This window comes from Corvus hawaiiensis, chromosome 8 (assembly GCF_020740725.1).
Source record: "Corvus hawaiiensis isolate bCorHaw1 chromosome 8, bCorHaw1.pri.cur, whole genome shotgun sequence".
Taxonomy (NCBI): domain Eukaryota; kingdom Metazoa; phylum Chordata; class Aves; order Passeriformes; family Corvidae; genus Corvus; species Corvus hawaiiensis.
In genome coordinates this window covers 22,424,243-22,448,637 of record NC_063220.1, presented here as the reverse complement: position 1 = coordinate 22,448,637, position 24,395 = coordinate 22,424,243, and the positions used below count along the sequence as shown (strand labels likewise).

General features: G+C 38.6%; 1 long non-coding RNA gene across 3 annotated transcripts in view; it reads right to left on the bottom strand.

Annotated features, from left to right (window-relative positions):
- Nucleotides 1-24,395, bottom strand: part of LOC125329728 — an 85,168-nt gene that overhangs the window by 36,455 nt on the left and 24,318 nt on the right. For all 3 annotated transcript variants that reach the window (XR_007205245.1, XR_007205244.1, XR_007205246.1), the window contains exon 4: nt 22,792-22,971. This is a non-coding gene — a long non-coding RNA (uncharacterized LOC125329728). The remainder of the gene's footprint in view (nt 1-22,791; nt 22,972-24,395) is intronic.

Sequence of the window (24,395 nt, the reverse complement as noted above, 5' to 3'; positions counted from 1 at the left end):
ATAGTGGCATATTAAGGGACAGCAAGTGATTCAGCACATTTCCTGTATGCTGCTCCATTGCCTATATAATATTGAGAAGTTCAACTGATTGCAGACATTTTAAATGCTTTTGTTTTGCCAGAAGAGATCTCTCTACTTTTCACTTGGCAAATCAGGCAGGAACATGGGGTTTTGTCTCACAGCTTTGGGATATTTTATTCAAAATTTTCTTTTATCATCATATTCACCTCTTCTGGAAAAGGCTAAAATAGAAAATACAGTTACAATTTAACATTTGTCTGGTAGAACAGAGTGATGTGGATGGTGGTGGCACACCTGTCACTTCTATGATGGCAGGTAATAAAGTGAAGATCTATTTTTCAAGCCAATTAATTTCTCTTTACCAACCAGAGAAGAGCCACCCTTGCATCTTTAAGCAGCAAACAAATGAGCAGGCTTAGGTCTACAACAAAGAAATAAAGAGACAAAGGTTACAGGACTGTAGGACAAGACAGATACATTTTGCTAGCCGTTATTGATAACATCCATTTTCTGATTTATGATACAGGTCTATGATTACAATAAATCATCAGTCATCCAGTACAGTGAGGATGAGCAAAAAAAGAGAAACTATTTTGAGATAGGTAAGTCAATGTTTGGTTACAAATGCTAAGTGAGATTAAGTTGCACTAATCAGTAATCCTGTACTCATTCACTGATTTGGCTGAGAGCATCAGATTCCTTGGATCACAAGGTGTGAACCCCATTAATTTGATAACTGTGAAATATTTTTCAATTTATTCCAGATTTCCACTCCCAAACATTTTAATCTCTAAAAACCTCATTTAGTTCTGTGCAGTATAGGTGGGTGAGGAGGGTGGGAGAGTCATATTATAATTTGAAGGGGAAGGGGCAAAAAAAGTTTTCTGCCAGAGGTGGTGTATGAGACTTCAGAGTGGACTTCTGAACTATTCCACACTCAACCGATTGACATCCATTCTGTTGAAATTTATTTTAATCCAAATTTTACAGCACTGATGGTTGGCTTGAAGCAGAAGAGAACTAACTGATGAACTATTCCCTGGCCAAAGCCATAATTTCTAAGATGTCCTTAGACACAGTCCTAGAGTAGCTGGATATAGTGACCATAAATGCAGCAGATGACATTGAAGCTAAAATCCTCAAAGCTCACTTTAAAATGTAAGAGTCCCTCTATTATGTATTTTTTATTACAAGCTCAACACAGGTAGTCCAATCATGGACTTTTTCACAGACATAGATGTCTGCTTAGGGGATGACTGTTTAGCCAAAGTTGAAAAAATCTCCCAAGAACAAGGTAGTCCAAATTTACTTTTGGCAGAGATTCAAGATTACTTCCAAGAGTTTCATTGCCTTAAAATTTCGTGTGGTCTAACAAGGTATACATTTTGGTGTTTATATCTCTATAGAAATCAAATAAAAATCCCGTCACTTTTGTTGCCATTCCCCCCAGAAGAGGAACATGCTTTCAGCTAATAGATTTACAAGTCATCAACACAAGAACTGCAAAGATGTGACTGTGGCTCAAGCACAGGTAAATGAGATTCTGCTGCCTATCACCACATCTCTTCATAATATCTGTATCTTGAAAGAAAGAACAGGATAGGCAGGCTTCTCTGTGACACTGAAATATTAGTATTCATTCCTTCCCTTTCTAGTCCCAGTGCACTGAGACACTGCACTGACAAATACAGGTCAAATCACAACTGATGGCTCTCTCTGAGCCATTGCTGTGGTTGGAGAAGTTACTAGAGAGAATTGGGTCAATGTGTTTATTGGGAACATTCTAGGGAAAAGGCAGGCTGTAGCAAGAAATGATTAAAGGTATTAATTTAGAAGCATTTTCCCCTTCTGAATCACTAATAAACCCTAATAAATGTCCCCACTACTAAACTAGTACCTGTTAAAGGGATGCCGTCTTGCACAGCTGACATCCTGACAAATGTGATGACTGCCAATTCCACTGTGCTCTTGCAAAAAGTTCTGAGCAAATTCCAGTCTGAGGAATTACATTACATGTACCCCAGATTCCCCATTAAGTTTTAGCTGAAAAAAATTGCATCTTATATAGTGAGCATATAAGGGTTAGCTGGCTCACAAGGGACTGTGTTTTGTCATTACTGTGAGGAATGATTCACTCATACACCCTTATACTTGGAAACAATTGCTCATGGAAGGACTTTTATCTGTACATACATCTAAAAGTTAAGGAGTCGTGTCCCAGTGGAGTCAGCTGATGGCTCATATCCTACCTCTGCAAATGATTTTCCAGAATTTCTAGAGTATGCTAGGGACACAACAAATTAAATAAGCATTTAGTAGACAGTGAGGCTGTTCAGTGACTGTACAGGAACAGAGTGACTAAGCACTCAGAGAGCAACAGCAATTAAGAGTGTTGGCATGGTTTGGAACTGCTGTCAGTGCAACAACATTTGCAAACTTCTCTTTTTTACAGGCTGATTCCAACACCTGCTTCCCATTGATACCCACACATAGCAAACTAGAGGAAGTGAAAATGACCAAGGATTTTTTACTAGCATAACACCAGTTTAATTTCAGCATGCAACTGCCATGGAAATTGGTGCCTCCATATCTTCTAGAAGCTTTCAGACCTGCAAACTTTACCCATTGCCCCATCTGAATTACAGTTTGCATGCCTGATCCTTCTCACACCACGGTCCCAATAGCTCGGTCTGTAGCTTCACTTTTAAACCTGATTCTGACTTTCTGGCAAAACTCACTTTCATATATGGAATTAGATTCACTTACGAGTTCAGGACTAGCAGGATATAGACTTTGTATGGATCTTCTGGACAGGAATCAAATCCATTTTATAAAAGGTGGCTCAATTCACTAAGTGAACTAGCCTTGATCTGGGCAAAGCATTTTAAGTTGTCACTACAGAGGATCCAATTTCCTTGGAAGAGGTTGATCAGAAGAATCTGGTCAGAAGAATCTGGAAACAACCCAGCCAGCCATACTTCTGATGCAATGGCTCTGCAAGGGAAGGCCATGTGGTTAGAACAATCTAGATACTGCTAACCTCTCTCTTTTTCAAGTGTGTGCTTTGTGCCATTCTTGATTTCCAGTGGGGAAAAAAAAAGCACCTTTTGGCTTCAAGCTATGAGCATATTTTTCAGTGATGGTCAAATTAGCTATGCTATCCTCTCATTTTAGAATGGGCTTTTGAAAGGCTCAACCTTAACCCTTAAAACCTGAAAGATGGATTTGGGCAAGGGTCACCCCTTTGTAGGTTTGGGTTTTGGTTGTTTTATGAGAAGAAACCTATAGAATTGATTTCTAAACATATTCTAAGCTCTCCAGTCCATGCAAAAATATTTATCCCCTACAGAGAAAATATGAATTGTACAGATGGATATAGTTATCTTCTCATGCCACAGTAGCTCAGCACATTGCTTACAAACAAGAGCAATTTAAAAATGTGCTCCTAATCATAAACAGGAACTTACTTCTTCAGCTGAATGGTAGGTCTGAGTAGCTTAATTGTTTTGGTAAGCTATTTTATGCCTTACAATACATTTTGTAGATTTATATTTCAGATTTAGCATTTCTAAATTTTGCAGCATTGGTGACACACAATCAGCAATTGTCTCCCAATCTCACTCTTCAGATATCTTTATGTTATGTTCTCAAATGACAAATATTTCTACTTAGCTGTAGATGTTGTATAATTTGAAAAAGAAAGTTTTGCAAGTAAGGAGAAACTTGAAAAAATTAATATTAATGAACTGGACAGAAAGAGAAAATGATAAATACTATATGGCTCAGATCCATGATAAGAGCAGGACATCAATTTGTAATGGACAATAATTCATAACAAGTAACATATTCAATACATTTCATCTCTTTTTTGTATTCTAGCAAATTGCACACCAGCAGAAAGTGATTTTTCTCTAATTTACTCGTAATTCACATTTTCCAACTATGTACTTTCTGCAGAGTTATTGGTCTTAAATAGTTTGTTTCCAAGTATTCCATAGTAAAAGATATGATAAGAAAGAGAGGTACTGAGTTTAGAGAAATTTTGAATTCAAACTTTAAATACGTCTTTTTTTCCTGACTAGAAAGGTCTAACTCTTAAGGTTCAGTTTTCTGATCTAAATTTTCATGTTTACAGGCTTCTTTGCCTTCAAGAAACATTCCCTTTATCTAATCAAAATATTCTGCTAACTCATTGTCTTGAGTTACTCTAGAAGGTGACTAGAAAACAAGCAAAAAACCCACAAGCAAAATGAAAATGTCTGAAAAAAAGAAAAAGGAATTGATACTCAACAGGGAGTCACAGCAGTTTTTAAGTACCCCATGGAGTAGTATTTATCAAGAGCTTCAAGACAGTCAATGCATTCAATAACTTTTTATATTAGCTAGTAAAAGAGATGGGCAAGAAAAGATGGGTCCTTCCTACAATGTGGGAATGAAGAACACATATGCAAGGGTGAGAAAAAAGTTTCCTTTTGTGCTCTTCTCTAGAACATTATGGACCATCCGGGTTTTTGTCTGCATTGATGTGGCTTGCTTGGGGTAATCAAAAAATAAACAGAAAATCAGAACTCTACTGAAAATGCATAGCTGAGAGAAACATCTGCATTTTTATGGAGACTTGTATGTCCAAGGAGGTATCTTAGACAGTATCTTTATGTCAGTGATGTTCAGTCTTTTCTGAACTCATATAAACCCCATCTTAATTAAAAGAAATCAAAAGCTCTTCCCTATTCACTTGCCTTATTCACTCACAGTTATGAGGCAGGATGCCCAGAGTGACCACTCCAGCTGTGTGCACTGCCCTAGACACCTCTCGGCAATGCTCTGTGGCTTCAGCAAGGGACAAGATACCGTGAGTGAGTCCTCAACCTGTGGCACTTTGGAGAGAGCATCTGAGAGGAGAAGGATAACTTTGCACAGTTGCAATGACATTTTGACAGCTCTGTGTGTGTGTATTAAACTGATCCTTCATTCACATATGCATTAGTGTGGGAGAATTGTGTGATTTCATAATGGGAAGAGGAGGCAACTTCTAGCTCTTGAAGAGAGCTCTTCCATTGTGAAGTGTGCTGAGGGGAAGAGCCACAGAGCCATCTTTCAGCAGAACTTGGACACTGCTTGAAGAAGTAATGTGCAGTGACATGAGCCTGGCTCCAGCAGGAAGCATCAGGCATATGTCTCTACACTTACATGCACTGCCACAAAGAGGGAATTCTTTCCAGGATGACACAGTAGTCTACTGAAAGCATTTATCTGAAGAGTTGCACATTTTAAGTACCACTGCTCATTCTAAACTAGAGTTCTCTTTTTGATAAGCAACAGAAGAATATGCATACCTTCAATAAACACATATCACAAGAGTCTGTACAGAAGATTCATGCAAGCTCTGATGTGCCCAGGTGGAGGCTCATGAATACATTGGCTATCAAACCTCTGTCTCAATTACAGTGTGTGTGAAAGATTGGTATCAAAATTCAGACAGCTTTGTCATTTATTAATATGATCTTAGTAAGGGCTTGTTGGGTCAGATCTATTTTGTTATCTGCAAGCTAACCTTGCTTTTGGTTAAGGAATATGCTGTTGAACTCATGAGTGTCATTCCAGTAAGAGCAATATTTTTGCTTGCCCTCTCAAGGACTGCAATAGCACCACCAAGCAGTGAGAAACCCTCTTTTACAGGAAGTAAAACACTGATAAATAGAAGGCAGAACTGCTTCTCTTCAATGCTTGTATCAGCGTTGCTACCTCTAGAACCTGTTAAGGCCCAGTCTTTTGCATTTCCTTCATGTACTGAAGTCTTAATCTCAGAGACATCTTATTTATAGTTCTGGCTTAGACCTCACAGTGCCTCATCAAGTATGTTCAAGTTGTCCCTAACCTCACCAGCAGGTGTTCTAATATCTCTAGCCATATCCTGCAGGTGCTATGAGTCATACAAGCTTTTTCAAAAAGTGAAAGATTTGTAGGAATTTCCCCAGGAATGTAGTTACATCCACCATGAATACTGCAACATCATTATATACACTTGAACAGTTTTGGGAAGACAAAGTCAAAATGAGTAGCTATTCTTCTATAAAACTTGTTTTACAACAATGCAATTTGTTCAGCACTCCACAGACTTTATATGTATGTTCAGCGTAACATGTAACCATGTTTTCCTAATTTCTTACCCAAATTAACCACATGGTGCCAAAACAGAGTAAGAGGAATCACTTGAAAAAGCATGAGTCAACTCAGAACTATCCTGACTCTGATTTTATGAAAGTAATGAGTGTAATATTGAGGAATGAAATTTTGTTTTGTTAGAGTTCTGTAGGCAAAATTGATTCTGCTACCCTCAGATAAAGAACAGTATTATTTGTTTTGAACTTGTTGCTGGGAGCAACAACATTCCAAGCTGTGGCAAAGGAAGAGTGCATTGCATGGGAAGACATTTTTCCCCTTTTCTCTCAGACTGTGAAATAGAGGTGCAAGTCTAGGGTGTGGGAAGGTTTGAGGAACCTAGCAGAAAAACTTGTTTTGTTACTTACCTTTTCATCACTTCCCTAAATAGCCTTTTACCCAGACCAGCTCATTCCAATTTGCTGGGACCTGACTTTGTAGAATTTTGTGCTACAGTACAAGTGCATATACTGTAAGCCTGGCCTCTGATGCCTCTGGTTGAGCTGTGGTCTGCTACCCAACCCCAGCTCTCCTCAACAATTTTCCTTCATCCGGCCCTTTCCTCCAAACCTTTGCAGAAGTAATAAGGTATTTTAAATACAAATATTGAAGATGACAAGACAGACTACATTAATCATGCCAATGATATTTCTATTTGATTTTAATGATGTTTTTGGAAGGGTCGTCCCAAAACACATGAAAGTCTGGCCTGACTACTTTCTGATGTATTGCTTCTGTCCCATGACTTGAGTTTTGCAACCTACCTTTCAGGTAAGGTAAGCTTTTCGAATTCAGATAATCTTTTTGACTCATCATCAAGGCCCCTACATCTTGTAGTTTGTTGTTCACCAGGACAAACTTTGTCTCAAAGTGAAAGTTAACATGATATAGTGTCCTTCAAAAGTAGCAATTTTTTATAGAAAAAAAATTTTTTTTTTAAATAATTTATTCTGCCTATCATGGAGTATGTAGCCTGGTAGCTCGTTTGCATCTTTAGTTAAACCAGTACAGTTCATCTGAGTCTGTCAAACTACTGGTTTATCATTTTTATGCTTCTCTCTTTCTTTTTTTCTCCACTGGAATCACCTCCATCTCTAAATATCATTAGGAATTGACGGACGTAAGTTTTCCCAGGCTTACTTGGACATATTTCAAATGACTTATGAATAAATTAAGTTCCCCACACACGAAGTCCCATTGCTTAAGAAATCTCAGTGTACTGCTGGAAACAATCCTGGCTGGATGGGAAGATGAAACTGATTATTTAATAGAAGTTTTCCAACTCTCCCAGTTTTTTACCCTCTGGGCACAATGCTTTGAACTGGACAGCTTCAGAAGTGTAATGAAATTTCTCCTACTTATATCAAGGCTAAATCTAGCTCTTCAGTAAGAAGCAGTTTGTTCATGAGCAGTACTTTTTGCCTTTAAAGGCTAGTCAGTGTTTTTCAAACATGGCTTCAAGAGCAGTGGAAGGAATATAGAAGGATTGGAATAAATCAAATAGGAGTGTTCCCAAATTGGAGCCAGGTTTGTTTTCAAGTCCATACTCAAGCAAAATTCACCATGATGTAAATGGCAGTTTTGCTTGGTTGAGACAAACTGACTGGCCTATGCATGGAAACGAACAACCAACTCTTTCAATATTTAAGGGTGTCTTTTCACCACAAAGACAGCTTAGATGGGAGGTTTATCATTTGACACATAAAAAGGAAGGTTTTATGGACAATTCTGTAAGAACAAACACTCATTATTGAGTTAGTTAGTAAATAATAATGATGATAACAGCATCAGACTGGTGACTGTCGTCAATGAGTAACGAGCTTATGCTCTTTGTGTATTTATTATTAGATTTTCTGTACTCATCAGAAACTGAGTGTAGCTTTGTTCACTACATATATCTTCATACTGCAATCAATATAATGGCACACTTTTCATAGACATCAGACTTTAATATTAATTTGCTCTTATTTCTACATCACAGAAAGACACAGAACATCTTCACTTCTATGATAAAGCCTTCATTCAAAATAAAGTATGGTTATATCATCACTGAGGTTAAGAAGATTTTATGTTTACTACTCAAAAGATTAATGGGTCACTCAAGCATTTACATTCTCATACATTTTTATGACAGTGCTATGAAGTAAATTTGATGTATGTTCAGAAGAGAATGATAGGTTTAAATGTCTAACAGCTGCTCTTTTGAATTTCAGCAATGTTTTAAGTGTTGCTACCATTTAGCACTTCCACCGCTCACTGCAATTTACTGTTTGCCTGCATTAGTTATTTGTGTTTGCACAGGAAGACAAAAGGAAAGAATTAGGTGCAGTGTAGAAACAGTTTTACTTCCTTTAAGCCACCTGAATCTAATCAATCTTCTGGCAAGCACTGCTTAGGAAAAAACCAACACTTTTCAGAGTGTTTATTGAAAGACTTCACTGAAAAAGCATCTTAGGCTGTGCACAAATATACACCCTTTCCTGAATGTAGTTTGAAGCTTATTCCATGTTTTGAAATGCATTTGATGGCCTCTATATCGCAAAACCAGTTTTGATGAGCAAACAACCCAGAGGGGGGCTGATTTCAGCAAAACAGCCCATTGAAATTGCATGGAGTTGGGAGTGGCAGTAGCAGCAGGAAGTTCTGGTCTTTTAGCTCCAATCAACTGAAACAGCTTCAAATGCTGCTGTAGTCTTTTCCTGTGTGACATGTACAACACTAAAGGCAAGGCACTGGGTACACTTCAGTTAAGACAAGACTGTTTAACACAGCAGGGAAACATGGTTCTCTAATCACCCCCCACTATGAACCAGAGCCAACACGGGGCAATTAAATAAGAAAGATCAGAATGTCACTACAGGCAAGAACAAGCTGTGTCAGGGGACAGGGCAGTCATCATTAGGGACCACACAGATCTGCTTCCACTTGCTTTTGTGGCTCCTTACTCCATATATAGCATCAGTTGTTTCATGAGTACCTGTAGACTATAGCAGGCCTCCCAGTGAATACAGGAGGAGTGGATAGAGCAGGCAGCTGGGGATGCTGCACAAAACCCTTCTCTAGCCCACTCTGTACTGCATACAGAGACTCAGTTCTATGACGAAGTTACATGTGTGACCACACATTCTCATTTGTCCCCATTTTGAAGAGGGCTTAGTTCACCCCTGAGTCAGAGTTTCACAACTGCCTCATTATGTGAACAAGCAAAAGACAACTACGCTGAATTCCAAAAGCAGCCAATAAATCTTTCAGAAGCCTAATTTTATTTTAGGAACGGTGCCTAAGGCAAGACTTGTGTGGCTTAGAAAGGGAAAATGTTTAAAACATTTGCAAAAGTTCTGTAAACCTGGTTTAGCCAGTTTCTGCTCTGTGTTACACTATTCTGAAGAGACTTAAAGCTTAATGGATCTATCAAGTTGGGAAACAGAAAGAATACTTTGCCACTTATAGGAGACACAGGCTCTTGTTAAGTCTAAGGTTATCATTGCAACACACTTATTTCATAGTCAACTTTGTGACTGCCTGGAGGAATAAAACATGGAATTCAGTCAAAGAAGGACTCTAACAGAGTTCTAAAATTACAAGGCAGAGTTCATCACCCATGCTTCCATCACTTTCTGGTCATGCAGAACAGAAAACACAATCCTGGTAAATACCAACTGTGCACCTTGCTGGGCTGGTTATCACCTTCCTAACAAAGTTTTCACTATTTGAAGCCACATTACTCAACTCAGTGACATCCTCCAGTCTAAGAACAGTCTGCAAACAGAAAAGCAATCATAACAATTAGCTTTAGTCCCTGGCACCTCACAGCACCTCCAATCCCTCAGTACCTAGTCCACCATTAGACACCTGCAACAAGAATCCTGTGCCTTCTGCAGAGGCAGTCTGTGACTACACATCATGTCTCAGTGCAAGGCACTTTGCCATGTGGGAGGTAAAGTAGAAAATGACTTGCTAACTCTGCAGCAAGTCTTGATACTTTGGAGATGCAAGAAAGAATTAAAGTGGAAAGAGGGCAAAAGTAAAACCTAAGAAAATATTTTTTTATAATATGGAAACTAAAGGACAGTGGAGTAGATAGTTTATTTATCATGCTCTGAGCGATGTGTATCTGAGAAGACTCTCAGTCCAACATCATTAGCAGCCATCCAAAAATATATGAAAATTGAAAAACAAGAGGAGAAAATGTCTTGTGAGCTTTTAGATGCTTCAGAGGAGTGAGGGCCAGTTGATTCAGGCATGCAGAGTGAAGTAACTCACAACTACAGAACAGAAGTAACACAAAAGGACTGCCCTTTGTGATCTGGATGCTGGCAAAGTTTTGAAATAATCCACAGAGTGGTAAAAAATGAAAAAAGATGCATAAAAATTTAATATATGTCCAGTACAGATAAGCTGACTTCTTAAGGCATTTTAAGTAAAGCATGCAAAAATGTGATCATTCAAATTATTGGTCACTTTGTGTGAATTCATTGTCCCTTGTTTCCCTGTGCTTGTAGCTTCTGCTGTACACAGTGAGGCTCATACTGGTTTTCCACTTTTCTCATATATTGATAAAAGATTTAAAAATATTTATTTGGACTCAAGATGTGTCAGCAGAAATACAAATTCTTAAGTTATTTAGGGTATGACATTATGTCTAAGAAATAACTCACTCTGATAGAAAAATTTGGACAATCAACTTCTCTAAGTTTGTAAAAATTCTCAAACCAAACTTTTCCCCACAAATATCTTCCAGAAGAGATTAATTTCCATAATGAATTATTAAATAATTATAAGTTAAGTTGACATTAAGTTGCATTAACATGTGAATTTGGAACAAAAAATTCTCAATATAATATTTGAACAATTTCATTTCCAGGGTCAGACTCAGAATTTTTTTTTACTTAAATGCTTATTATGCAGGCAACTGTCCATGAAATTAATTTTTAAAATATATTAAAAACCCTAATCACAAATTTATATTATGATTTCTATTCAGTAAATCAGAAACAGCTTCTCATTATTATAACGATATTGTTTAGCATTATTTTCTTCTGTACATAGATTAGTTGCCCAATTTCTTCAAACATACTTCATTATGAGTAATAAAAACCCCAGATAAATAAGTGCAGATACACAAATTAGGAAAAATATAATGTTATTAATGTTATTTTAATTTATACTCCCAAGAAAACTTACAGCAAGGTATAAATTTACTTGCTGAAGAAAATAAATGAAAAAAATAATTAAACTCTAATTAAAATCACACTCTGATGTACAGATGCAAGGATGAGCAATTCCAGCTAGAGCATCATTAACCATGTACGTTAGCATTTGTTTGTACTTATAGCTAGGCATGAATTTATTTAAAAAACCCCCAAGACCTCATTTCAGTATCCAAACACATGCTTAGTGTCCCCTAAAGATGGTGTGTTTAAGTTGCTCAATAGCTGCAGATTACCCACACACTTAAGATCAAGCCCAAGTGAGTGCTTTGCTGAATTCAAGTCAAAATGTGACTCAGTCACAGGCTTAGTTTGTGCTTCTGTGCTGCATGAGGGGTGGAGTGGGGAGATGCAGAACCAGAGTGCCTCATCTTTCACGATTTCACATCAGGGGTGTGAATTGTGTCAGTCCTTGAACTCCTAGGGCAGAAGTGGGAGGATTTAGCTCTAGAATGTGGACAGACACAGCAAGAGGATGGCTCACCCACTGCTTGACAGCCAGCAGAACTAGACTGATAGATATGCACTTAAAAGCAGAGGTGGGATCAAGATGTAAAGCACAGCACACCAAGATCACAGTGTCAGCACTCTGCATGCAAATATGTAATGCCTGCAACTGATACCATGCCATGCACAGCTGCTATTCTTTGTTTCTTTGCAAGAGCACACCACAGCTAATCGTGCATGCCAATTGCCTATGTAAAACAAATATGCAGAGTGAATGCTTATTTGCTTATATATAAAGATCAAAAACATAGTGTCATACAAATTTTTTTGAGCCATGTAATGAGTCACTGAAGAGCCACGAATTAAGGGGTAGGAGTCCTCCTTCAAGTGCCTCTAGATACACCCCTACCACAGACTCTCACCTACTCGATCTGAAGCTGAGCAAGCAGGGGTTGCACACATATGTTCTCTTTGAGGTATTCAGGCACTACAGATGGTCCTTATATCCTACAGCACCTTAGCAAGCTAGCCTAGGCCAAAGAGCTCAGCTGAGGCTCTTCTCTCTTCCTTCATTACCCCAAGCATGGTTTTTGGTTTCCGTGTTTCATAGTACCCTGATGTTTGCCTTAAAGACAACTGACAGATCAGTTAAGAGACAGCAAATACTTGCCTCTAAGCACAGAGAAGGGCAGAGTGAGTAAACATGTACTCTTCTCCACTTTGTGGAGTTGGAAAGGTATTTCCAAAAGACATGAAATGAAATTCACTAATTTCTACATCCAACACAATCTCTTGATGGCTCTAGAGTAGCTGGAGTGAATCATCTAAACTGTACAGATGCTGTAGCTTTGTTCTAAATTGCTCTGAAGTTTGTGCCACACTTTGCAACTGCAAAGTGAAAATAAAGTAGATCTAAAACCCTGCAAGTCAGAATAATTTGGTTTTACATTTGCTTCCCTATGATATGGCTGGTATGATGCAAAGATACTGATCAGTCTAGAATTACTCACTAATTTTTATATGCTTCTGAATAGTCTTTATAGAATTAGAAACCTAAGACATTTAATCTAGTTACAATGAGCTCTTTATGGTCAGCAGCTATTTACACGCTTATGTTTTCACCATGATCTCAACAAAACATTTTCAATCATAAGAACAGGCAACATTGATTTTGGCTTTTGGCCTTCTATTTCTCATGCCTCACTGATTATCCTGATCTACCTTTAGACTAGCAGCATCATACTTTCACATTTTTCACTTTGGGAAAGGTCTCTCCTTTGGAGCCTATGGAAGAAACATCATGGGACAAAATACAAAACACTCTTGACTCAAGGCTTCAGCTTTCACACTGTGGTCAGCATTAAAGATGAGATTATACAGCTAGAAAATTGACAAAGAGACATCTCTGACTGTCTTGAATTAATTTTTACGGAGGAGGAAAATCTGTGTTATAGTCCCTTCTAAAAGGCTTCACAGGAAAGGAATATTTGTGGAAGCCTCTAGAAAAAGCATTTTAAAATATTGCTATACTTCCATTGAAATTAATTATACAAAAACCTGTTGACCTGAGGAACATGACTTCAATATCTGTAAATAAAACATAACTGTAGGAAGCTATACAACATAACTAATGCCATTTTTCCTTTAATCTAATGGAATTAATTTGTCCACACTCTGTTTTAAGGAGACTTTTCTGCAGTTTATTTTTCCCACTGATGATATTTTGTTTAATTTCTAGTCCTCTCAATAACCAAAAAGTTCTAGAGTCTGCCTAAATATTTATTTGTTTCAGGCAAGAAAGAATTGAGCACCAACAATTCTGCTTTATCTTCTCCTTCCAAGTTAAGGTTATTCTGATTTGCAAAGCTAGTTCATCAAAGATTACAGCAGCAGAAAGTTGTTCTGAGCACACATGCTGTGAAATAGAAATTAAAAAAGGTTCAGGCAGAACTAATACCCAGGACACAGAGCAGATGCACCAAATGCATAAGGAGAATGTCTGGACTCTCCAAAACTTGCCAGTGCTCTTTGGCCCTTTAGAGACTGGGCCATAGTCTGGCCCCTGCTCTCCACACCTTGTACCATTATTTTGCTGAGCTCACTCCAACAGCATACCTGGCTGTAAAGGAAAAGCTCAAGCAGTCCGAGGGTAGACCCTGTGGTGAGGAGTGGGAAAGGGCAAGGCAGGCTGCAGTCAGCAAAGCTGGGCTTCACCCAGAGGGCTGCAGGCAGCACCAGCAGCCGTTGAGGCCCTTGCACAATCCTGTGTTTGCAAGAGGGAAAGCGGCACAGAGCACTTTGAAAGCCATGACTTTTCTAACCTGTCTTGGGAAGCAGATGGAGCTTGGGCAGTAAACCTTTATTTTAACTCTCATTGCTGACAGATGAGAATGTTTTCTGCTAGTTGCCTTAAAGAAAAGCAAAAAGAAATGAAAGCAGACACAAGCTTTTCTAGCATTATTTGTTAATATTTTTTGGCAGCTGTACATATACTACTCTCTTGCTGTGACCATAATCGAAGCCTAATGTTGCTCCTAAGGAATGCTGTGGCAGTATTCCCACCAACTGCACTGAAAGCAGATTTGGGGCCTTTGTTTGGTCAAAGCTGTTCCAGATGGAGTCCAGAGGATTCCCACCCAGCATTCCAGTTGTAAAGAATGACTCTGCCTTTCTCTTCCAATAGTAGTTTTCTGGCTCCAAGTACAGTTGACCTGTTAATGATCAACAGTGGAAACAACCCACTACCATTGAGCAGGATGACCCCTTGGGAGAAGAGGGTGATGCTATATTTTATTACCTGCATATCTGTCTAATCAATGTTAAGGTGGTTATATTTGGGGTAATTCAGTTTAATGTTGTATATATTGAAAGGGTTCCTGCTGGTCACAGGAACGTAGCTGCTCATAGGATAGAAATATAATTATAGTACCCCAATGGAACAGATTTTTGAAGGCTGTGAATACATAAATCCTGGTACTGGTGTACCTACCCACATGAAACCATACCAGTATAATGCAGGAAAAATGTAAGCTACCCCAAAAGGAAATCTTACAATCACAAAAGGGAAAATTCTTCAGTTCTTCTGGGATCTTTAATGGTGAAAAATTGGTTAGAAACTTATATTTGCATCACACTTCATAAAGTACTAATATTTTCTGTCATTATTAGTGAGCTATCAGCCTAGCAGTAATTTTTGTGACCAGCTGAAGTGGGACTAGTAGTCAGATGACAGATGTGCAGAAACAGCAAGCTCTCTGGTACTTTCTATTTCAAAAATCACTGGTCACTTCTGAAAATTTAGGCTGCTGTTATCATTATATATTACTTTGAAACAAAACTCTCCCTCCCTCTCCTTTGTTAGTAACTCACTGCTGATCTATGGCTCTAATTTTGTAAGCAAACTGATGTTTGTTCATGCAAGTAGGACTTCTGAGCGAGAAGACTGAAAACTTAGGCCAGTAGAAAAATAACCACCCAAGTTACCACAGCACCCAGCTTGAAACTTTGGTCCAAAGCATTTGACTTAACAATACCATAAAGCATTGCCAAGCTCTCAGTTCAGATGAGAAGATTCACCAAATCATGCATTGAAGTTTTTCAAAACTTATTAAGAAACCTCCAGGATAAGAAACTAACCTTTGTCCTCCCTTATGTTACAAGGCTGAGTCTGTGCAGGCCCAAAGCCAGGCACCCTGATTAGTATTCTAGTGAGAAACACTGTGACACCCGTGAAGAATCCATTGGCACAAGGCACCTGCATGCTTAGATAGAAGACTTCTTGATGGGGATGGGTGCTGTTATAGGACACTGATACCTTTGGTACACACTGCAATCACCAGTTTAAGAATTTGTTTCATAAATCCAGGTTTTCTAGTTCTGGTCAATTTAGGCTTATAAACCTCAAACACATTAAGACATCCAAACTAAGAACAATTATGCTAAAATCTGATCCTTTTGTTAAATTTCATTATAGTGTGCATTGAGGAACAATTGCACATACCAAGAAAATTTTTTTAGGCATTCCTGTAACACATCTAATATTCTTGTGCATTGAATCAACAATCTGAGAAAAACAGCAGTTCTGACCAATTATGTGGAGAGGAAAGCAAAACCATTAATATACAGACTTCACTTTCTTTTGAATAATTGTAGATACACTGTTTGCAGAGGTGTTTCATTGGCTCGGTTACTTTACAAGACTAGGAAGTACATATAAGCTTACAAAAGCTGACAGACAGCAGGGTTGTGGGAGGGGAACAACTCTTTTTTTCTACATTCATTATTACTCACTGAAATAGGCTTGTTTGCTTGTTTCTTAGTATCTTGGGAGCAATGATTAAAACCAAACCCAACAATATTTTCTTGTAAGGTTCTGAAGCAAATAGCCTTCCTTTGACTTCACCAGGCACTCAACTGGGCTTTGAGTAAAGTTGGTGATTGCCTGCAAGCGACACAGCAGTGACCCAGACTTTGCAACCAAGAAGTAGATATAACTGTAATGCCTTATGGGCTTTCAAAACCTGTCCAACAGTTTTGCCTTGACAAAAGATGGGCAAGGAGCAGAAAAAGCACACATACAGTATGTGATACTTGGTGTTCAGCAGGCAAATTTGTATGACATTTTCTCCCTTCCGTTTTCTCAGTGAGTGAGTGAAAGCTTGTGTGTGTTTGTCAGACTGGCCCTCCATTAAATATCTCTTCATGGAAATAAGGGGATATTTATGCACAGTGACTAATGAATGGATGCATTCCAGCATCTGCTATTGTGTATTTCCTGTAAAGTCATTTATTATTCTATCTAACAAACACAGTCTTCTTGGGTTGATGCTTAAGATTAATGAGGCATTTACTCCTATTCAAGAAACAAGTTCAGAAGACGCATTTTCTCCCATTCAGCTGTGCTGATAGTTTAATTAATGCCATTAATACATATAAGTCACCAGGAACTGTTTTATGGTAACACTGAGGAAAGCTGGCAAAGCAGGAAAATTTTAGAGGTAAAGCTACAACATAACACTTCCCTTTGTTTCCAGGTAGTATAGGATTCTCCAGACAGTGGGTGATCTTACAAACTACATGAGTAACAAAACCCCAAGATGTAATGAACTGAGGTAATGACAGAATATCAGTCTTAACTCTCTGCTTGTGTGGGCTTAGTCAAATCCTTAATGTGATTTCACTACAAATTTATTTTTATGTAGATGCATGTCATATTTCCTCCCCCACCCCTTGTATTAGAGACAAAAAGAAAGAAAATGCCCTCTTATTGAAATGTAAGAGTTGATACTGTAGACCATAACCAATGCTATGGTCTATGGTTTAAAGATATATTAGGGGAAATTTTTCAAAGTGTGTACAGTTTCACTGATATGACAGGAGGAATTTAATGGCTCTTTCAGTGCTCATACCAATTTTTTGCTCAAGTTTCTGCATGGTGCCTTTTTTCCTTCGGGATGCATAATTGCCAGGCTCGCTTAGGCCAGCATAGAAAGCCTGGTTCAAACTAGAATGTCACTGGGTTCACATTTCAGAAACAGAGAACTGGAAAGTAAGAGGTGAGCATGGGAATATGCAAGTTTAAAGGAGGGGATAAAAAACAAAAATACAATGAAAAGGTGGCACTTAACAGGGCTGCACAACCTTGGTCCCAGAAGAAAACAACACATAAAAGTGCACCATTCAGGCATCAAAACACAGGCCTTCTCATGCCGAAGTCTTATCTAGAGCTAAATTTTCATCCATAGACTTATGATTGGGTTTATCTTCTCCCAGTTGTCACCCAAAGTGATCATCTCATGACCTCACCAGATGTATAGAATATGCACAAGAAGCACCTTGAAGACACCATTCTTACTGAAATAGAACAGCAGTACAAGGACCAAATCCACTGCTGATTCAGAGAAGTAAATGCAATAACATAAAGCCATATTACAGCTATAGACAGCTGCTTGCCGAGCTTCTAGAGATAGAGCACTAGTTGAATTTGTTTGAACCTCCTAATACAACTTTTCTTTCCTCATTTTCAGTTTTTATCTCAAGGATTGGTAACAGGAAAAGAAACTAACATAACAATGACAAAACTCCAAACAGCCTTTCAACATTATTTTAACTCTCCAAACTGGAGAAATAAACAAATCAAAGCACAACTGGCACTGCTCATAGAGGAGCACTTGATCTTAGTGTGCCCAGACTGCTGGCAGCACCGTGCAGTGCTTTGTCACCATACAGCTTTGCTGCTTGAGCTAACACCTTCTAAAAGCCACTCCCAGTCTGCAGTGGACAACTCCAGGTACAGGGATGGATGTTGAATTTGGTATAGTGCCTGGTAGAACAAGGAACTCCTGGAGAGGTGTACAGACAAAAGCCTATTACCTGTTCTGAGTGTTACTCCAATTCCTTAAGTAAATCAACAAAGTCGACATAGCCCAATAGGATAAAAAAGAGGCCTTGAGGGAGACATTTAGGTCTTCAAGAAATATTTCTAAAACCTATCCTTCAACAAAACAGTTTTGCTCATAGTGAAAATTCAATGATTAACAACAGAAGACTGTATGAACATATTTGTTACTTATAAAAACACCTCCTCTCCACAGCTGTCCCAGCCAGAAGCTCTGAAATGGCCATAATATTGTAGTAAACATCTCAGCCTGAAGCAGTGATGCAACAGGTGCAAGGACATGCTATGGACAGCTAGGGAGTAAGACCTGCTAGACAGGCATCAGGCATACAGACATCATCCGTCCCTTATTGTGGGAGTAGTACAGATAGAATTACACATCTTCTGCCCAGAGAATAAAATATAACACATCATCTAATTCTCAGTGTCATTAAAGAAAACAAACCTATTATTTAAATTTACTACTCCAGGTTGTTTGTAAGAAGTTGGATCAACAGCCTCAAGAAATGTAATATTTTTTTCCTGCAAGAGTTTCCTAGTGCTTAGCCTGCAGCTGTTAGCATTGGATTTCAAGACACACTGTATTAGGCATGTAAAAGGACTTTCATTCCTCATTAGCTGCGCATAAGAAAGGATTGTAACTTTTAAAAAGAACTAAGCAGCTTTGTAAAAAACTTGAATTTTGCTCTAACAAAAATCATACTTGTTAGAACTTTTTTTTATTCCCAGCTGAACTATGCTTCAACTCAAAGCAAATAAAGTCATCAGTTGACTCCATTCTATTAGAGGACAGCATTTGGCGGGTGGGGGGGGGGGGGGGGTGGTGGAAAGAAATAAAAAATAGTCCAATAGGTCTTTGAACAGTGGTCCCTTGTCTGTCACATCAAGACATGGCTTCTACTTCACACACTATTGACCATGAAAAGCAATCTTGCGACTTTTGAAGCCCCATCACAAAAAAAAAAAAGAGTGCAAGAGAAAACTTCTCTTGAAATGTCAAGGATGGGGGGCTGACTGCTCTCATCTCCTATGATTAATGACTTGTGGCCTTATTGTGTAGAGGCTGCTAATTAGCTTCAGACTGGTTAAGGCTGCAGAATGCAAAATTCAGCTTGATAAACCTGGACAGCCTCTGTTCCCCACCTCAAACAAGCCTGATACAGAAACTCTGGCATCCAGTTTTGTAGTAAAAACATGCTCATTGGAACTAATGAGTCCAAGAGACTCTGGGCTCCACCTACTAGAAACTTGAACTGCAGTGTTTTCCTGTATAATTAGTTTTCTGTCCTGTCCTAGTTACCTGCTTTTTATCTAAAAACCTTGCTTCATACTTTGAGTAAGTAGACATCATATACTAACAAATAACCAACACCATTTAAAATTTAGTTAAAAAGCAAAACAAAATAGCAGGAGGATACTTTTAATCTTCCATTATCCACTTATTAACAAATGAGAGCAAGTTCACTATAATGCTTCTAAAAAGTTGCATATGGCCTTCTTGGATATTATTTTTAGATGCATTTTAAAAGAGAGCAGAAAAGGGGCATTTCTTAAATTGTTATTGCCTAACATTCTGACTACCTGCTTTACTGGAATACATGCTGAATCCTTTGTTTGGTAATAATCTCTTGCCATACCTATGGGGTGGAAGTCTAGTACACAGGGAGTTTCAATCTCTTCTGCCATGACCCCCCTCCTTCTCTCCTCCCAGTCTTGGATTAAAGCTGCTTGTTAAATTCATCTTCACATGGAAAAGCATTACATTCCACCAACACAGGAAGGTTGCAAATACTTATTCCAGATTTTTAACACTGACCTCATCAAACTGATGCACTACAACATAAGGCTGATTAGCTTAATAACTGATTACTCGTCCTCTGGGCACTAGCAACCAAAATTAGAAACTTTAGCAGCTCATATAACAAAGTAATATGAGCTTATTTTTTCAGGTACCTACAGTTCCAAGAGGGAAGGGGAAAAAAAAGTGTTTCTAGGCTAGTACCAAAGAGGGAAAGTTTCTTGGTTTTGGTGGGATGGATTAAAATGCTAATAACTTTTTCTCTACTGAATAATACCTAGATAAAAAGACCACATAAATATCTGTGCATAAAGACAAATTAACCAAATTATCATAGTTTTATTATTTTTAATTTCAAATATATACGAGTCTGAATGCCTTCAACACATGAGCTGCTTGAATTCAAGAAGCTTCCTTTCATACTCTGGATTTCCCAGAGCATCCTTCACTTGTGCCACCCATAACTCACTTGCATTGCTCTACACACACCGGGCACCTGTTACACCAGGTACTGCATGTTGCAAAGTGAAAAGATATTCATGCTTCAAAAGAGTAAGTCCCAGTATTGCAAAAATACTTTCACACGAGTAACTGCAGCAGGCCTCGCCAAGGGGAGAGTTTGCAGGGGTAGTGCTAAATTTATGATGAAAGGCAACAGGTGACCATTGGAAATAGTACTTAAAGGACCATGAGGTGACTGCGATAGAAAATGCAGGGAGAGGACATCATCCACAGCCTCTTTCAGGTCCCCAACAGGAAGCCTAAGTTTATGCCTAACTTGAAGCATACAAGTAATCCCTTTGAAGCCAGTAGTAACCAGGTTTTTAAGTACTTGTGTGTATGCATTTATTTTCACTGTAATTACACAGCACATGCCCTGTGTGGTGTAAACACTAACAGACCAACCTCAGCATTCTGTAAGGTGGCACAGTTCCTCCAGCATCAATACATTGCTCAAGACCTGGGACTTAACTTATTGTTTATCAGCATTTTTCTATGCCTTACCCTGTTTCTTTTTTGCCTTGTTTTGCTTTCAGCAAGGCTCTTTGTAGTGTCATAACTCACAGTCTTTCTAGTCAGACTTTGTTTATAAAACCTCTATTGTTCCAGAACAATGGAGTTGTGACCTGTTCAAAGGCAGGACTGCAATCAGGGCCCTCTCCGTACTTTCTCAGGGTGCACTTTGTGACAAAGTGAATAGACCACACAACCCTATTGATGTCAGCCAGGAGGGGAAAAATAGGCTCCCTCAATAAATCTCAACATAAATCTTCTTACCCTATCTCACCATCTGTATGAATTCACCTAAAGCACAAAATTAATAAGCAGAACAAGTATTCCCAATCCTAAAAGATTGAAGTACTGCTTGCAGACCAAAACGGATTTGTTTCATACTTAAGGCAGTTTTGGGGAATTCACAGGCATAGAAAGCAACAGGTGGAAACATAGCTTGGGCCAAGACAAAGTCAATGAGATTGACCCTAGCATCATGAATATACTTCCCTCTTCTGTGGCAGTTCCCTGCTATAAATTTCCTCGGTGGCAGGTTTGTAGCTGCTGTTGCTTTCTTATCACCAATGACTTGGGCTTTCTAATTTTGCCTCCCATGTTATAGAACAATTATCCACACAACACAAGTATTAGCAGTGAAACAACCACAACTTTTTTCCCTATTTGAAAATGTCATATTTTGTAGTTCTGGTTTTGAAGGTCAGGTAAGGGTTGCTTAGAAGAAGTTGAGTATGACCATGTCCGTTTTGAAGTATACTTCTAGTCACTCATCAGTGGCATTCACCCTCATTCAGCTTTACATTTTTTTTTGGTACTTATGTTAAGAACATAAAGTAAGATAGTCAAAGAAATCACTGCAAAAAGAGAAGTAAAGAGAAGAATTTTCCTTAACTTCAGGGGAAAACACCTTTACAAGTTGCCTAGGTGCATTCTAGGCAGTTAAAACATGTGCATTCAATATAAATTTTCATTATCATTCATGAAAGAGGAGAACTAAAAAGCCAGAGCAAGCATTAAAACAAGCAAACAAATGGAGCCTCCAACTTAATTGCGCAAGGGTTTGTGGGAACACTAAGCACTTCAGAGCAGTGCTACCTTTTTGTCCAGTGTCAATACAGCTTCTAGCACAGGAGGGTTCCAGATTGTGACCAAATCTTTCAAACAGTGCAGCATTGAGCAGCAACAGCATAAAGCCAGCTAAAGCCAAGTTATTTCTAAATTCGAATTATTATTTATGTTTTTAAGCATTCACGCCATTTTGACAGCAATAAAATCCTTCTGTAATGTATTCCATCTGAGCAGACCATATCAAAGTGCTTTGCAACAAATTACTGGTTAAAATGTGAAAAAAGAAATTTAATTGTTATAATGGAAGGCAAAAGATCCCATCTCAGTCAAGTCCTGCTAGAGGGAAAACACTACTGTAAATTCATCAAGACTAAAAGCATGAAGAAACTTGATTTTATAAAATTATATTTCTGCTGAATCAAGGCATATTTATAATATATGACCTTATATAGAAAATTCTAGGCAACTTGTTATATTACTGGTTAGAAAACACTTTAACTTAAAATGATTGTTAGATACCATTAGTAGAATTGCACACTTATTGGTAATACAAGCTATCAACATCAGCTAAACATTTGTAGATCTGTATCTGCTGACCTGATCATACCTACTCAATGACCAACCACTCTGAATGAGTGAAAAACTAAGGGGAGAAAACACTCCTGTGAAGCACTTACTTTGGATTTTCGAAACAGAAATGGAGAGCAATCAAACAGTTCCTTATGTGAGAGACACATGGAGAGGACCAGCCTAGGGGTGAAGTAAGGCAGGGGAATCCACTGCTGTTTCTCCAGGACTTGTGAAGATAAAAAGGAGTTGTCCATACAGCACCTTTCATGAGGAATTCATTCACTTCTCTGTGTTGAAAATACAAGGAAAAAAGAATGAGCAACCTAAAAGGAACCCGACTATGACATCCCTCCCCTCACTCCCTCCAAATAGGCAAACCTATTTAGAACATCCACTATCTATTTATTTAGTAGCACTGAAGTTATTAAGAATGTGTAAAAATTTAACTACATGTATTTTAAAATCCCGCTTCTAGTAAAGCTAGAATAACTATGCTTTGCTCTAGCATAAAGCATTTTAAAAGGTACCATAAAGCAACCTTACCATGCACAGACAATGCCTTTGCTCCCAAGTAACATGTAAAATACTTTGTTAATTCACCTCACTGCTTTTATAGTCTGATGATTGGTTCAACAGCTGAGTATCAGCACCAAATCAATTCAGTTGTCCTTGTTTATGCCTTCATTCACTGTGGTTACAGGGCATAGGCTGATTGCCTGAGTGCTGGCGGGATGACAACACCACCCAGCTGCCACTGCTCCTATCAGCAGAGGACCTGTGGAAGGCTGTAAGGACAACTGGAGTTCAGGGGATGCTGGAGTACCACAGAAGAGGGTAAGGTTGGGTGGGGCCAGGGGTACAGCTGCCCAGGCATCCCCATTTTGACTGAGATACTGTGTGCGAAGTTAAGTGTGGCAATTGAGAAGTGAAAATGCTTATATCTTTGTTAGAGTTGGTGTGTCCCAAGCATGACACATCAGCCAGGTAGCTAAGGAGTCAGAAGGAACAACTTGAGAGAGCAGAGTGTAGAGGTGCTAGAGGAGGCTCAAGGGAAAAGAACTAGAGAACAGATTTGAGGATGTGAAGACCTGTGATGACAAGTCAAAAAATTACACTTGGGTTATGCATCTGTTTAACAAATTAAGATACCTGAAAATAGACTGACTGAATACTATGTAATAAGTCTAATTACTGGACACCTGCAAGAGTGTAGTAGGGTCAACCAGGTTAGCATCAGAAATACTTATAGGTCCAACAGTGAGACTATCACAATCTCCAGACACTTTTGAGGCAATAATCATACAACAGTTTGGGTTGAAAGAGACATTTAAGGTCATCTAGTTCTAACTCCTCTACTGTGGACAGGAACACCTTTCTCTATACCAGGCTGCTCAGAGCCCCATCCAACCTGGTCTTGAACACTTCCAGGGATGGGACATCCCCAACTTCTCTGAGCAACCTGTTCTAGACACTATGTCTTGTTAGATAAATTAGGTATAGGGGCAGCAAGCTTTTGAGCATATAAACTCTTGTTTGGTGGCATGAAGGACATAAAAATCAGTTACATGGGCAAACCTGGCCTCTTGGCATTTTGGATACGATGCATAAAACTTTGGAGAAATAAATTTCCTATTGCACAATATAAACCAGCTCTCCCAAGCTAGGTCATAACTGATTGACGGACATCCAGAGCTTCTGTATCCGCTTAACA